We start from the raw sequence: 16,607 nt of genomic DNA, 5'->3' as shown, positions 1-16,607 counted from the left end.
ATATTAATCTTGGATATTCTCTTCGATGTATTTTGTTTATAGAACAAAAAAATTATTTCTTTCCTGTTTCGTTCAAAGTTTCCTGACAAATCCGAATATAATTTGTTTGTATATGTTTCATTAATTAACTTATGTACATTTATTTCCATTCCGCGCAAAGTAATGAAAATTTACCATGAAAGCCATAAAATCGGCTTTATATATTTTCATTTCGAAATTATGTGGAATTTCAGCTAAACTTTTGAGAGCTAGCTTGCGAAAAAATAAATATACTCATCGATTTTTTATTCACGCTTTTTTCTGGTATGATAATCGCTACCGTTTCATTGGCGTATAATGCCTGGACTGGATACGGCCAAAGCCGGAATTTTTTTTTTGTATATATATTTTTTTTTGTACTTGTGTATTATCCAGAACACACTCAAGAAGTGAAGTTAGGTTATTCTTAATGATATATACCAAAATATGATGAAAATATAATTCTTTAGTAAAAAAAAAGGTAAACATTTACCAAATCATATTATTGACTTACGAATAAAGTGAATACACCACTCGATGCCTTTTTTATACTTTTTCCGAATATAATAATCATTTTTGTCGGAAATGAATTTTAGCCCCCACCCCTCTATATATATACCAATTCAGGGTATATATTTGCGCATTAGGGGGGTGGGGATGGTTGTGGGGGGGGAATTTTATTTCTGATGTAAATGGGAGGTAAGCTAAAACTTTACCCCCACCCCCCTAATGTGCAAATATATAGGCTACCCTGAATTGGTATATAGGGGTGGGGGCTAAACTTCATTTCCGACAAAAATGATTATTATATTCGTAAAGAGCATAAAAAAAGTCATCGAGTGGTGTATTCACTTATTCGTAACTCAATAATATGATTTGGTAAATATTTACCAAAAAATTATGGAAACTAGCATACAACAGAGAATTATGGCAAGTAGGCCGCCCAGAACGCATTATGTTAAATACCTAACCTATAAAATATTTAATTAAAATATACCTGCGTTGTAATTTATTTCATGAAACAATAAGCTAAGTATAACCGAATGTGAGAGAAAAACCGGTTTACTCAGATCAAACAAAGCAAACTTCTTGAGTGTATTCTGGATTGTTGACAAGTACCGTTAATTTTTTTAACTATCAAATCAAATTCTAAATTATTGTTACTTCCTCGTTAGCCAGTACACACTCGAAAATTTGGATCTGCAAGAACAGACAATAACCGGTTTATAACTAGGGCCGTTCTTTTACTAATCTATGTGCTAAGATCTTACATCGTTGGTCGTTTTTGTGCAAGCGTCAGTGTTTCTACTTCTCCCGATTTTTAAGGAGATCTACCGAATTTCTAATCCATCTCCCGACAAAAACAGAAGATACCGAATCTCCCGAAAATCTCCAGAAAACTTAATCCCCGAAAAAAAAAAGTATTCTTTCCCCGTAAAAAATAAACTATTTCCGGTAATTCTGTTGACAAACATTCGTGTAACAGGAAGTAACGCATAACATACTAGCTAGCATCTTCATTTATGGATTTTCTTTTATCTTGGGATGCTGAAGACGCTCATCTCATTTAAATTAATGCATTACAGGACAGGTTAAAGATGAACAGGCCAGCCGCCAGACAGCATATAGATCTATATAGTATATTCAGTTTTAGTCATAAGAAGAATAATCCTTCAGATAGACCAAACGTAGGTAAATATTATTTGAAAAGTGTAGGCTATAATGATTATAAGGAACTGTTTTAAAGTAAGATGTTATGACACAGCTAATTCATTATTTAAATATTGGGGGGGGGGGGGGGTACTCTCTTCCTGAAATCCTAGACAATAAAGACCTGATGTTCGTAACTCGTCCAGATTTTCTGTCATCGTCCTGAACTTAGCGGGCTGTCTTGAGGAGCCCAAAAGGGTGAGAAAAGTAGAGGTCAATGAAGAAAAATGTCTTAATTAAACAGCTTTAGAGTTTGAATGAAATAAAACTGTACTTGGTCTCAAATTAAATACATTTCAAGCTTCTACCTGCTTCATTTTGTTATTTTGACAAAATTGATCGACGAATTTTTTTTCCGGAATCGCAGCTGGCTCCTGTAAACCTGCGCTCTGAACTTTTAGAATATGGTACCTTATTTGCAAATCACTCGAACACCTTCAAAAACTTAATATAAAATAAAAGGATTCTTACTGAAAATTTTACCGAATCCTGAGGGCCATCTCCCGATTTTCTCCCGAATCCTGAGAACCATCTCCCGATTTTCTCCCGAAAATCGTCAAGATTTCACAGATTGTTTGAAAAGAAAAGTGGAAACACTGGCAAGTGTGTTTCATCCTTCTGCTCTGATCAGCGGTCTGAGAACAATGATGAGTAGATCATCAAAGTTATTAGCTTAGGACTGGTTAAAATCTACGTTGTAGGCATATTTTTATTAAATATTTAATATATAGAGATGGTATTTTGGTTGGGTTAGGTTATGTTATGTATTTAATATAATGCGTCCTGCCCTCCCCCCCACCCCTTCCACAATTCTTTGTTGTAGTTTCCATAATTTTGTTACTAAACTATTATGTTTTCATCTTATTTTGGTATATTTCAATATGATTAACCTAACTTCAATTCTTGAGTGCGTACTGGCTAGCAAGGAAGTATCAAATAATTTAATATAATTTAATATATTAAATATGATATCGTTATATTTACATTGAAATAAATATCATTATATTAATAACGATGTTTAATAACTATGGTCGGAATAACTGTGTTTCAAAAGAGTGTTTTATGGTGAGTCGAATATTAAATTTATTTTTAGCTTTTAATTTAATTATGTATCTGAAAAAAACTTACCAAGGTAGGTGTTCAGTTGTTGACCACTTCTGATGAAGACATGTCAATAAAATAAAAAAGGGCTATTAAATGTCTTATTTTAGGCTCTATTCAAATATCATTGTTGCTTTTCTGACAATGTATAAGTAATTCTACTGCAACCTCCCCTCCCCCTAATTTTTGTCCGACTCGTAAAAACAACAGATATGTGTATGTGTTTTCTAAGTTTTGTTGTACCCCACTCGGAAAAATACCCCCCCCCCCCGAAAAGAAATCCTGGGTACGGCCTTGCATCTGTATGTCATTACCTTCTCAATATTTGCTTCTTTTTCTTTTATTGGTACTTATGTGCTATATGTAAAACACGCGAGAAGTGAAGTTTGGTTAATGCTAATGAAATAAACCAAAATAGAATAAAAATATAATAGTTTAGAAACAAATTTCGGCTATATATTTGCACATTAGGGGGGGGGGGGTAAAGTAGAGCATATATTAAATACGTAACCTAACCTAGGTACCTTTTTCCCCCCAAACCCCAAAAAACAATAGTTTAAATATTGTAAACGCAATGACAAACCACGCTTTGCGATCCATTTCTCTATTGACAGATACCCGTTTGACTAGTTTCTTAAGCATCTTCCGTATATAATATGGTGCGTGTGTTTCAGATAGTACATAAGTACCGTTTTATTTTGTGTAAATGGTATAAAAAGGCAATATTGTACTTCCTTTTTTAAGTCTTGCCGCTAGAAATTTGACCAAATTTATTGTTTTGCAGAAGTAAGTGGCTCAGTATATTCTATTGGTAGCCATTTTGCCTTAATTTTTCTTTCAATTTAGTTTTATGCATTTTTATCGCAATCTATTACCATAATATTACCAATATTACCAATAATATTACCTTAATACTACCATATCAAGACTCTTTGATACAAGTGGTTCTCAAACTGTGGTACGCTTACCTTTTGGGGGTACGTAAAATTTTTTAGATGATATGCGGCCGGTCAACAAAAAAATAAAACAACCCTATAACTCTAGTATTGACAATTTTATTTATATTTTAGCTATAGTTTACTTAGTACCGGTAACTGAGAAGAGTACCTAAAATGCTTTGTGGGTAAAAAGGGGTACAGTGTCTAAATATGTTTCAGAATCACTGTCTTAACGAATTACCCTATTTCGTCCATTACAAACCTTTTTAGTTTGTGCTGCCAAAGAATTCAAAATTGATTGAGCGGTCTTGGCATAATTTTTAAAGCTTTGATAAGAGACCCGAATGGACGGCAGAAAAATACAGGCTGATACATAATTTCCCGGAAATTTTAGAAAAACCATTTAACTTCTCTTGTTTGTGCCAGAGATAGAGATATTCAGAATTAATGAAACTTAAATCATTAGAAAGCGTGAATTCTGTTATCTATAATATTGAACAGAATAGAATTTTCTTTTAAAGTTCAGGAAAGGGTAGTCCCTAAAAATATTCTAGTATACCTGCTTGAAAAACATCAAAAATCAGCTCAAAAGAAGTATAATTGAATAACTTGACAGGTAAATAATTTCTTAGACCAAACTGGTTTTCCATTTACCAAAAATTAAGCAAGAGAAACGGGTTTTAATTTAAACAATGTAGAGACAAAAGTTAAAAACAAACAACACATTAATTGATAAATGGAAAATTCCGAATATTTCGGCTCCCCGTCCAGGATCCTTTCTCAACGGAGAAAAACAAAAAATAAAGCTTTAAATGAAAAAAAAAACAGTTCTTTAAAATAAAACCATCTAGAGAAAAAAGACGGTAAAATTCTAGTTAGCTACTTTTAGCTATCTTAGAAAGGGGTTAGGTTAGGAACATGAAACTTTCAGTGATGTGTCTATAGACTAAAGTATGTCCCTGGAAGGTTTTTTCAAGTACCTACTTCCACTCCTTCTCCCTCTTGAGGACCCTGACCTTTGATGATCTTTAAAAATCTTTATGTTATGAAAGTGAAACCTTGTACGATAGATCTTCTGCTTAAATGAAATACAAGAAAACTGTTTTCAGCTTCACATATATTATTTATTTTCCCATAAATTGGGATCCCAATTAATGAGGTTTCAAAGATCTGCAAATACATTTCCTAAATCTAGAAAAATTCTATTTATATGGCTTAAAATTCTGCTCAAATAACATAATTTACATTTTCAGAACTAAAACCACAGAAAAAGAAGCTGATTACTAAAAATTAATATAAAATGTTGTTTTGTAAAAATTTCAATAGACCTGTCAAGTAGGCAAATTTCTAAAACTTAGAAATCAGAGGAGGGTTAACATGGAAACTTAGTAATATCTTCCCAGAGTATGTCTTTGGCCCAGGATTCATTACTTAAAGCTTTATTTTCCTAATCTAACCCGTTCCCAAGATAGCAAAAAGCAGCAAAACTAGAATTTTACCCAACTTCCAGAAACTGCCGTTACTACAACTGAACAAGACCTATGTTGAAACATCTAAAATACCCAATCAGTTTTTATCAAAATTGCTTCAGGAGCTTCCTGTAGTACTGGGATAAGCTGCTAATGGTATTTTTGTCTTTGAGACTGTCAGCCGACGCTGAGACTCGCAATGTGACTTTTTTAATATCGACCGTCCTTAAAACACTGAGAAACAGGTGTGTATGTAATTCAACCCTCGTTTAACTCTATTGTCATCCAGTTGGAGACCATCAACGACCATCTCAACTCCATTTGGTAAACTGGCTGCAGATGAGCATATCTAAAGGAATAATTACAATAAAAAAGAGTAGTACCATTAGATTCTTGTTCTTTCCAATTGCCATGGTCGTTCTTCTGGCAATACATCTCCCACCCTAGTGGTCTCAGATATAGCTACTTCTACTAACAAGTTTTCAATTGAATCGGATATAGTTCTTGCTGAAATTTGTTGAAATTGTGTAAGGAACTAAGCACATATTACAAGCGTGAGTACTTTGGGGTGGAAGATTGGAACATTTAGTAGTTGAAGTTTGTTACCTGTAGTGCCCCCCCCCGCGTATCTGCAGATTGTATAATGGCAAAATACAAGGTGTTCGATCTTGTCCTAGCTTCTTTTCAGGGATACCCCTCATGGCCATCAGTAGTTATTAAAACCACCAAAGACCAGAAAAATCAAGCTAGATACCTAGTCTTTTGCTACGGTACCCACTCTGAGTATTTTATAGCTGAAGCTCATATCCGCAACTGGAATGAGCACTTTAAAGAAGCCTGTACAAGGACAGATAAAGATGTAAATAAGGCTTTTGAAGAGCAGCGCCTATTCCCTGATATTTTCAAGACTAAGAGTAAAGCTTACTTGTCTCTACTCAAAAAAACTAAAGTAAAATCCAGCCTAGCACCGTCAACTCCGACTTCCGCAGCAGCATCAACTTTAAAGGAAATAATTAATGAAACTCAAGAGGAACTAATCAACACTAAGTCCAACCTAATGAGTGACATTTCTCGTGTTGTATCAGACACAATGAAAGATCGCCGAGCTTCTGAAATTATCAGTGAAGATGTTGTGAACGAAGTTTATAATTCTATTTCCCTTGAATATAATGCTAAATTTGAAAAAATTGAATCAACCCTTCAAAGACTTTATAAAGCTGTGAACTTGCTTGAAAATAAAATTTCTATAATAGAGGACAGGGTTGACCAACTTGAGCAGGATACCTTACTTGACACCCTAAGTTTCTACGGTGTGAAACCAAACCCCAATGTGGAATTGATGGATAATCTTATTGAAGTGATAACAAAAATAATGGGCTTGCAAGATTTCAAAAAAATGGACCTCTTAAAGGCTAATCAATTCCGTCAGCCTGCTACTCAAACTGAGAATGTGAAAATTGCCCCCATCCTGGTAAAATTTTCAAACTTGGTTATTGCTCAAAAAGTGTTTGCAGCAAAAAGTAAGTTGGTTAAGTCAGGTGTATTTGTGTCTGAAAACCTAACTAAAAAGCGTCGCGATCTATTAAACGCGGCTCGCAGCTCCTTTGGTCCAAGAAGTGTTTGGTCTGATCATGGACAAGTTCTAGCCAAAGTTCCGGGTGAAACTCGTATATGTAAAATTAACTATTCGCATGAATGCATTAGTATGTGACTTGTTAGTATTTTTCTTATTTTGTAAATGCCTTCCACAGTTCATTGATTTTCATTTATTTACTTTATTTATTTATTTTTTCATTTTTGCTTCTCTTTCAGTGCTAATGGTTCATTCCGATAATACCTGCTGTCCAATTAGTTATTTGTTTGTTTGTAATCTTTTGACAGGTTTTTCTTTTGCAATTGATTTAAGTAAAGATTTCTTTTTGGTTCATCTGGTGACTAATAGACTCCAAGTAAAACCTGTTTTTGTGAATTTTTTAAGCCATGAGAGTCGGCTTTGGAGTTTGAATATAATCCTTTCGATGTAATTAGTATTGTAAATAATTATGTGGGTCAGGTTAATCAAAGTTCGATTAATATAAACCCTATTTGTTATAGTAAATATGTTTCGGATTTGGGGGGAGAGGAGGTTACCAAAGGAAATTATTCTTTGACAGCATTTAAGTTTAACATTCAGGGTCTCTCCTCGTCAATTGATAATTTATGACAAATTGTTTCTGATTGACAGCCTGATGTTTTGGGTTTATGTGAGACGTTTTTAATTATTTTTTTTTAATATACAGAGATGGTTAGGGGCTAGGTTAAGTTGGGTCAGGTATTTAATATAATGGGTTGTGCGTTGCCTGCTTTCCATAATTCTTTGTCGTAGTTTTCATAATTTTGTTTCGAAGGTATTATATTATCACCAAGTTTTGGTATACATCATTATGATTAACGTAAGTTCTATTTTTGGGAGTGTTTCTTTGAATTGACAAGTGCCGAATTTTCATGATTCTTATAAATTTTTTATATGCAGTGAATTCAGTTAAAAAAGTGTCTAGCCAGGTAAAGAATCTTCATTTATTGATTTAACCATACACAATATGTATGCAAGATATTTATGCATTTGTGGCCAAAAATTTCAGTGGTCCATTTGTACATCGTAAATAATTTCTTAGACTACATTGCATTTCCAGCTATATTTAAAATGAGAAGAAAGTATAAAAACGAGTAAAACTTTTGACAATAAACAGTCATTTGATTTTAAGTATATTTATAAATTCATTACCAACACCAGAAAACAACAGAGAATAGTGATAAAGAACAAAAATCTACGTTTTAATTTAACTCCCCCAATTATCTTTTCGAAAATAGATTCAGGACTTTGTGCGTATTTATAAGTGCATGTGTGTATGCTCCGTAATGCTCCTAAGGAACAAATACAAAAAAGGTCTTGGGGCTTCTTTACTCCTTCTTTACTCCTTTTACTCCTTGCATAAGGTCAGATTTTTATCCTCTAATGGCGTGTCATATTGTTTGGAATAAGTTGCCTGAATCAGCTCGACGGTGCCACTCATTCGGTTTGTTTAGGAAAAAAAAAAAAAAAAAAAAAAATTGTTAAAAATTTTTTGGCTTCGTAGATGTTATTTTTATTTTTTTTTTTTTTTTTTTTTTTTTTAGTCTGTTTAATCTAATTAATTAATTTAGCTTATTTATTCTATTTCTTCTATAGTTTTCATTGTATCTATATTTTCTTTTCTTCTCCTTTGTATGTGAGCAAGTGTTTTGTTTTTCATTTTTGAGTAAGCATTTCATATGTCTTCCCCCTTTGTACAGGCCAATGAGCCTTTGGGGGAATAATAGCATGTAATATTGTATGTGTATTTATAATGAAGAATAAAACTTATCTTATCTTATCTCTAACGGCTCACAGCAGCACCAAGCCGCCTAAGGCCAACACAGCTACGCTCGCTTCTCCTCCAGCCCAATCTATTCAAAGCCTCCTCTTTACACCCTCCCAGAATGTTCCCATTTCCCTTCAATCTTACTTTATGATATCCTCTCACCCCAACCGCGGACGACCTGCTTTCCGTTTAACTCTAGACGGTTGACCTTAATAATATATTCCTCCGTTGTTTTGCATCTTGTGATACGTCACGTCCAATTAATTTGGTTGACCGGTTTTGTCATATTCTTGACCCGATGAGAAAATTTCTGCTAAGATTTCATAACAATTGCTAGATTAAAATATTACTTGAAGAAACTCTAAAATTTGGGAAATAATGGAAGGAAACATGATAATTTGATTAATAGAAACACGCTGCAATTATGAATTACCAATTTTATTATTTATTTAAAGTTTTTCATGCATTCCAGAATTATACGTCAACCACTGGGGGGGGGTGCATTGTTATAAAAGCGACCACAAAATTTGGAAAAGCAATCTAATGATACTACTATTATTCCATTAGCATGTTTGCTTGAGGTGTGATCAACCATATTGAACATAATTTTCCCCCCCCCCGTTCAACCTAATCTAGCCTTTATTGCCGTTTTATAACCTACACTTGGCATTTTAGTGGACAAAAGTTACTTTGATGTGGCTTGGGCCACATCAGATATCGCAATCAAAATATCGCACTACTGGCAGTGCTTGTCTCCTAACGTAGGTCTATGATGATTTCATAGATATATGATGACCTCTATGATAGATATACGAAATGTCTATGATAAGGATCTATGATGAAAATACGTTTTTGCCTTTCGAAACTGATTTGGGATTGAAATAAAATTCTGCCATTGAAATACCCACGGTCAATTGCTCATCACATTATTTAATGTCTCCACCTTTAAATGTAGATTTTTTTTTCTGAAACAAACATATGATTCTGGTGTTTTGGTACAAATATGAACGAAATCTTTAATGTTACAAATAAAAAGCTTTTTCTTAAATAAAAAAAACCTCAAAGAAAGAGGTGGTGTTACACTCTTCTAGGTATGTCACGTGTTATAAAAGTTGGTATAGAGCATAAAGGTTATCATGGGTGTAGGCAGCATATTGTCTAGGGGGGGGCAGTCGATAGTGTGATGGAGGGCCTTTTATCAACTGCTTTTCCACCCATCTGCTTTTTCAGCCATATCTAATGTAAATTTGAAGGTCTAGGGGGGGGGGCAGCTGCCCCCTGCCACCCCCTCCCTACGCCCATGGAGGTTATACCTTTATACTTCTAGGTATAGAGGCTATGTTACAAAAATTATCATTTTTCTGCCATAAGAAGAACTATCATCCCGAAGAAAGCTAGTCAACTATATTGCACAAGCATACGTGACGGTAAAAAAAACTGGCGAATAACTTTAAAACAAGTATTTCAAATTTCTAGCTAAAGCTTTAAAAATACCAAGTGCCAGAGCCTTCTAATGCCTCATTTCTTTCTTTTCTAAACCACACTTCCAAAAACTATCAAATCTGTACTACTGAACACGAGATTAGATACAAAAAAAAAAAAAAAAAAAAAAATGTCGAACTCGGGTAAGAATCATAGGTTAATTTACCTCCCAATTCTTCCGACGTCTAGCCAATAGAAGCACAATCTACTTGTGATTGGATAACTTACAAACTCATTTCTATCCGGCCAATTAAACGAACCGACTTTTTAACAAATGACAGGTTTTATTGCCATCTAGTGAAATGGACTTGACATCCACTTCTGCTCGACATATTCCTTAACTTTGTCTGCTTGGGCCTCGTCTTGATTGACATCATTTACCCTGCCAGCAGTATTTTTCGTAGGCGGATCATTTCTGTACAGGTGGCTGTTAATGAACTGTCAATTGAATTTGAATACTCTCCCAAAAAAAATTCTCATCCACCCCTTTTTTCCATTTTCCCAAAGAAAATACCAAACAGGCATTTTCCAATGAAAATACCGAGAAAACGGTATTTTTCCAAATCTAAGAAAAGAATAAAAAAATCGATGTCACTGATAATTATCTTTAACTGAGTAAAAACAGACCATTTTACAATATATATTATGCATAGCTTACGTTAAGAAATGACAATGTGAAACTACCTTAAGTAACATCAGTGGCGTAATTTCGTCAAAATCCTGGGGAGAGGGGAGGCAAAGTTAGAGGCAATTTTGCCAAATCAAGTGAAAATGACAGTGTTTTTCCCCAAAAAAAATTTGGTTTTGGCAATTTTTGATTTTGGCAATTTTGCCAAATCAAGTGAAAATGACAGTCTTTTCCCAAAGAAAATATAAAAACAGGCATTTCCCAATGAAAATACCCCAGAAAACGGTATTTTTCCAAATCTAAGAAAAGAATAAAAAAATCGACGTCACTGATAATTATCTTTAACTGAGTAAAAACAGACCATTTTACAATATATATTATGCATAGCTTACGTTAAGAAATGACAATGTGAAACTACCTTAAGTAACATCAGTGGCGTAATTTCGTCAAAATCCTGGGGAGAGGGGAGGCAAAGTTAGAGGCAATTTTGCCAAATCAAGTGAAAATGACAGTGTTTTTCCCCAAAAAAATTTTGGTTTTGGCAATTTAGCAATTTTGGCAATTTTTGATTTTGGCAATTTTGCCAAATCAAGTGAAAATGACAGTCTTTTCCCAAAGAAAATACCAAACAGGCATTTCCCAATGAAAATACCCCAGAAAACGGTATTTTTCCAAATCTAAGAAAAGAATAAAAAAATCGACGTCACTGATAATTATCTTTAACTGAGTAAAAACAGACCATTTTACAATATATATTATGCATAGCTTACGTTAAGAAATGACAATGTGAAACTACCTTAAGTAACATCAGTGGCGTAATTTCGTCAAAATCCTGGGGAGAGGGGAGGCAAAGTTAGAGGCAATTTTGCCAAATCAAGTGAAAATGACAGTGAAAACTGAAAACTGTGCCATATAGTACCATAAAGGTAAAGATAAACTAATGAAAACTGACCCAATTCTCCTGATGGTTGAATTATGCAGGGTTATTTTAGTTTTGACAAGATTTGAGAATAAACTGAATTTCAGCAGGGGGGAGTGGGCAAACCAATGTCTTGGAGGAGCATTGCCACCACTGACATTTGCAATTTGCCCCCCTGAGCGGCATAAACGAAAAAAAACTATACATCTTAAATTTATAATCCCCTATTCTATTAAACCTAGAAACAGATTAACATTAATCTTTACTAAATTTCAAAATAACCAAAAATTTTGAATTTGAATATTAATGGCGCTTAGGTACTCGCCCAAAAAAAGTGTGCTCGTCCACCTCTGTTTTTTCCATTTGTAGTTTTTTTTTCCCCGTTTTTCTCCAAAGGGAATACAAAAAAAGGTATTTTTCAATGAAAATATCCCCGATTTTTAAAAATCTAAGAAAAGAGGACAAAAAAAAGAGGGATCGACACCATGGGCGCCCATATGGGGGGGGGGGGGGCAGGGGGGCTCTTGCCCCCCTGGCTGAATGATGCTGCCTTATTTTTTATATTTTTGTTCTGAGATTTCTATTATATAGCATTAAAAGTAGCAATTAGACGAAGTTTGCCCCCCCCCCTGGTATTCAGCTTATGGGCGCCCATGATCGACACCACTGGTTTTAAGCTGAGGAAAAATAGACAATTTTACAATATGTAGGATACCTAGCTTACGTTAAGGAATGACAATGTGAAACTACTTCAAGTAACATCAGTGGCGTAATTTTGTCAAAATCCTGGGGAGAGGGGAGCAAAGCTAGAGCCAATTTTCCCAAATCAAGTGAAAATGACTGTGAAAACTGAAAAATGTGCCATATAGTACCATTAAAGTAAAGATATACTAATGAAAACTGACCCATTTCTCTGGATGCTTGAATTATGTAGGGATATTTTAGTTTTGACAACATTTGAGAATAAACTAAATTTCAGCTGGGGGGGGGGGCAAACCAATGTCTTGAAGGGGCAGTTACCTCCCTCCTGACATTAGCAAATTACGTCCCTGAGTGGCATAAACAAAAAAATACTATGCATCTTTGACTTACAATCCATCTATTCTATTAAATCTAGAAACAGATCATCATTATTCTGTTCTAAATTTCAAAATAACCAAAATGTTTGAATTTGAATATTAATTGCGCTCGGATACTCGCCCAAACAACTGTGCTTGTCCGCCCCTGTTTTTTTTCCACTTGTTGTTTTATTCATTTTTCCAAAGAAAACACCAATAAAGACATTTTCTTTGAAAATACTTCCGAAAACTGTATTTTTTGACATATAAAAAAAGGGGAAAAATCGACGTCACTAATTATTATCTTTAGATGAGCAAAATACACCATTTTATATATGATGCGTTAAGGACACCCTAGATGGTCAATCATTTTGATCAAAAGCATCCGTCAATCAATTGATTCGAGCATGGTTGACCGTCTAGGAACTGATTGAGCCATTCAAACTTTCTATCAATCACCATCAACGCTTGACTCGAGCGTCAAATAGGTTCCTAGACGGTCAACCATGCTTTAATCAATTGATTAGACGGAAGCTTTAATCAAAATTATTGACCGTCTAGGGTGTCCTTTAGGAATGACAGTGTGAAACTACCTTAAGTAACATAAACGAAAAAATACTATGTAACATAAATTAACAATCTATCTACCATCTATTTAGTAGAATCTAGAAACAGATCATCATTATTCTGTTCTAAATTTTAAAATAGCCAAAATTTTTGAATTTGAATATTAATGGCGCTCGGCAGTGTGGCCAGATTGGCTTATTTTACGCCAAACTGGCTTATTTTGTTGGCGACTGGCGTGAAAATTTTTGGAACTGGCTTATGGCTTAAAACTTGGCTATTTTTATTTTGAGCTGGCTTATTTCTTGGCGTGATTTACTTTTTCGGGAAGATTTTATATTTTTTGGCAATTCATCCAATTTTCGAACGAACGAACGAACGAATGCTCACGAAAGGTCAAAATCACGTTTTAACTCTATGGTCAAAATGCGAATCTAACCGCGGCACTGCGGTGAAGTTTTCAAATCCTAAGAGACACGTGGCTTCGTAACAACAGCATAAAAAGCATTAGCCATTAAGTCATGGGGTTAAACTACAGCTGAAGGTACAGTATATTTGCTGTTACTTATTAGTATAGAATAACGCCAGGAATCAAACTCATAACAGGCATGTCTGTAACATCTACAGATCCTGTTTAACTATTTAGTTCATATGAGTCGTCCAGGAGTTGTCATGCTGTCATCATGTACACTCTAGCTATTTTCTGTGGTTTGTATTTCTGTACAAACAGATTGGGTACACAGCCTAGCCGACTGGGTCCATACCCCAATGCATTGGGTACTGCCCTCAATATATTGGATACCCCCATACCCGTTTTCACTTTTTGTCTAGGTCTATTCTGAGAAAATACATTTAGCCTATTTATATTTGAGGTTTTCTTTGCATCACTTCAGTTTAAATATGCTCAAAGGAAGAAGCAAATTGGCCATTGGTTTTCTCAGAATACATGCAAAAGTGAAAATTGTTATGGGGGAGTGGGGATATTAATTGTTTTATGTACTACCATCAACATAATGTACTACTTCACCCCTGCAGTAGTACACCACAGGATCTGTACCTAAGAATTTGAGTGCTACACTCCACAATCAGTGCTACATTAAACATGGCATAGGTCCTACTACGCTATATATGGAGTAGGTCCTGCTATGCTCTATATAGAGTAGTAAACTTGGTTAGATGTAGGTATCAAATTCTGAGGTACAGATCTTGTGGTATACTACTACAGTGGTGAAGGAGTACATTATATGTTGATGGTTGTACATAAAACAATTAATCCCTAACTGGTATGGGGAGGTACCCAATGCATCGAGGTGTGTACCTCAATGCATTAGCTACCAGCAAATTGGGTACATGCCACAGAAAAATAGCTGGTGTACATGACTGGTTTGCACCCCCATTTTTAGCAGTGATGAGCATCAGCTTGTGACATAAGCAAACCTGAAGCAATCAATCTTGTTTTAGACTCACTTTTATTCATTTTTCCCAATGTATAAGCCTATAGTTAAATACTAGAGAAATTAGTTATATATAATATAGGCTAATAGCTAATATGTAATAAAGTACCATATAATACTAATGAAAATATCAGAAACAGATATATAAATACAGGAGCAGGATAAGTAGATGAGTTACCCTTGCTTTGATGTCTGATTTCTTTGTTACTGTTGCTGTAGCCTAGGCCTAGAGGGTAAGACTCCTAGTGATTAGCCAGTGCCTAATCTGAGCTGTATCTCTGATTAGAATGCAGTATCTCCTTTACCATGCAGCTGAGACTTTAATCTTGACCACTACTAATTTTCAGAATTATCAATCTTGGCCAAGAGTCTACAAATCTTGACCACAACATTGATAATTAAACATGATACATTACCTTTAACAGACAGCAACTATGGAAGGCATCCTATAGTTTTGTTATTTAGAAAAAAACCTTTCAGATTTTGAAATAAACAAGGTTCATTGTTATATTAAATTTAATCAATCAACTGTAGACAATCAAGGCAAGTGTCCTGAAAATCAGATCATTGACCCCTCTTCTTTCTGGGCTGTGTTGACAATAGATCCAAATCTTTAATTTGTTCTTCTTTTCTCATGATAAGTTCATACACTTCTTCTTGAGAGAATTCAATTTTTACTGAATGAGATAATCCCTTACTACATAGTTTCTCTTGTTGTAAAAAATATGTTACTGTTATAGTAAACTGCCTTGTTGTAAACACTGCTTATTAATATTACAAATGTGGATGAATATGGAAAGATATAAATCAGCTATTAGCTAATAATGTGAGGTAACATCATAGTAGGGTTTATCTAATTCAGTATAGTCAGCGTATTTTGACCTACTATATATGGTGTTGTAGATTTAGATCTATTGACAGTTTTCTTTCCAGTATTTTATAATTCAATAGCATATGCTCAGGGGTTTCTTCTGTGTTTTTACAGTACCTGCAAAATGGGCTATTGGCAACTTCTCCATTTGGCTGCTTTATTTTGTATGAAGGAGAGTGGTGGTTGAAGTTAGCTATATTTGAACACAGGCAGTTGAACCAGACTGATTGTATACTGGTTGGAAAGGGGGATAAATTTGGCGGCTTTAATTCAAGCAATGTTTTTAGTCATAATCTAGTCGTATCCTTTATAGTTAGAGATTTCACTGGGTCCATTTGGACTTTTGCTTCTTTCTTTGCTTTCTTGTCTGCTTTTTCATGTCCTTCTGTACATAGATAACTAGGTATATATTGAAATTTATTAACAAAGCCTAATCTTCCAAGGCTGCTTAGGTTTTCTGTGGTATGATGTAGGCCTATGCCCAGTGTTTCAAAAGTAGTGTTTCATAGGATATAGAGAGCAGATTTGGAGTCAGAGAATACTACTATATGTTTATTGCTCTGTTTCAGTTTAATTAGGGTCTCTGAGCATACATTGATTGCAGCTACTTCAGCTGTTAATGTGCTGGTCCCTGCCTTGTGTTTTTTCACAATGGATAGGCTGAGCTCTTTTAAAAAGCATCCACTTCAACATCCCTCTTCACTTAAAGATCGATCAACAGATAATGGGGCATATCCATTAAATTCCCTTTTTAAGAGCTATTTGAAATCATGGATTGCAGTTTGGGATTCAATTTGTTCCTATTTTGAGGGGAAGAATTCTAGTTTAACCCTGGGGTGATTGATCTCCAATTAAATTCAAATTCAACTCCTCCATACTCTCTTCCAGTCTGCTCATGCAGGGTGGGATTATAATAAAAATTAACCAAGAAAATATTAATTTTTAAAAGATTTAATCAGTTGGAAAAACACAACTACAAGTGTAACTTGACCCCACAAAACCCCTGGAGAAAGGT

Source organism: Artemia sp. Qi Xiang Cuo, chromosome 17 (genome assembly GCF_049724085.1).
Source record: "Artemia sp. Qi Xiang Cuo chromosome 17, ASM4972408v1, whole genome shotgun sequence".
Lineage (NCBI taxonomy): Eukaryota > Metazoa > Arthropoda > Branchiopoda > Anostraca > Artemiidae > Artemia > Artemia sp. Qi Xiang Cuo.
This window is presented reverse-complemented; position numbering follows the sequence as displayed.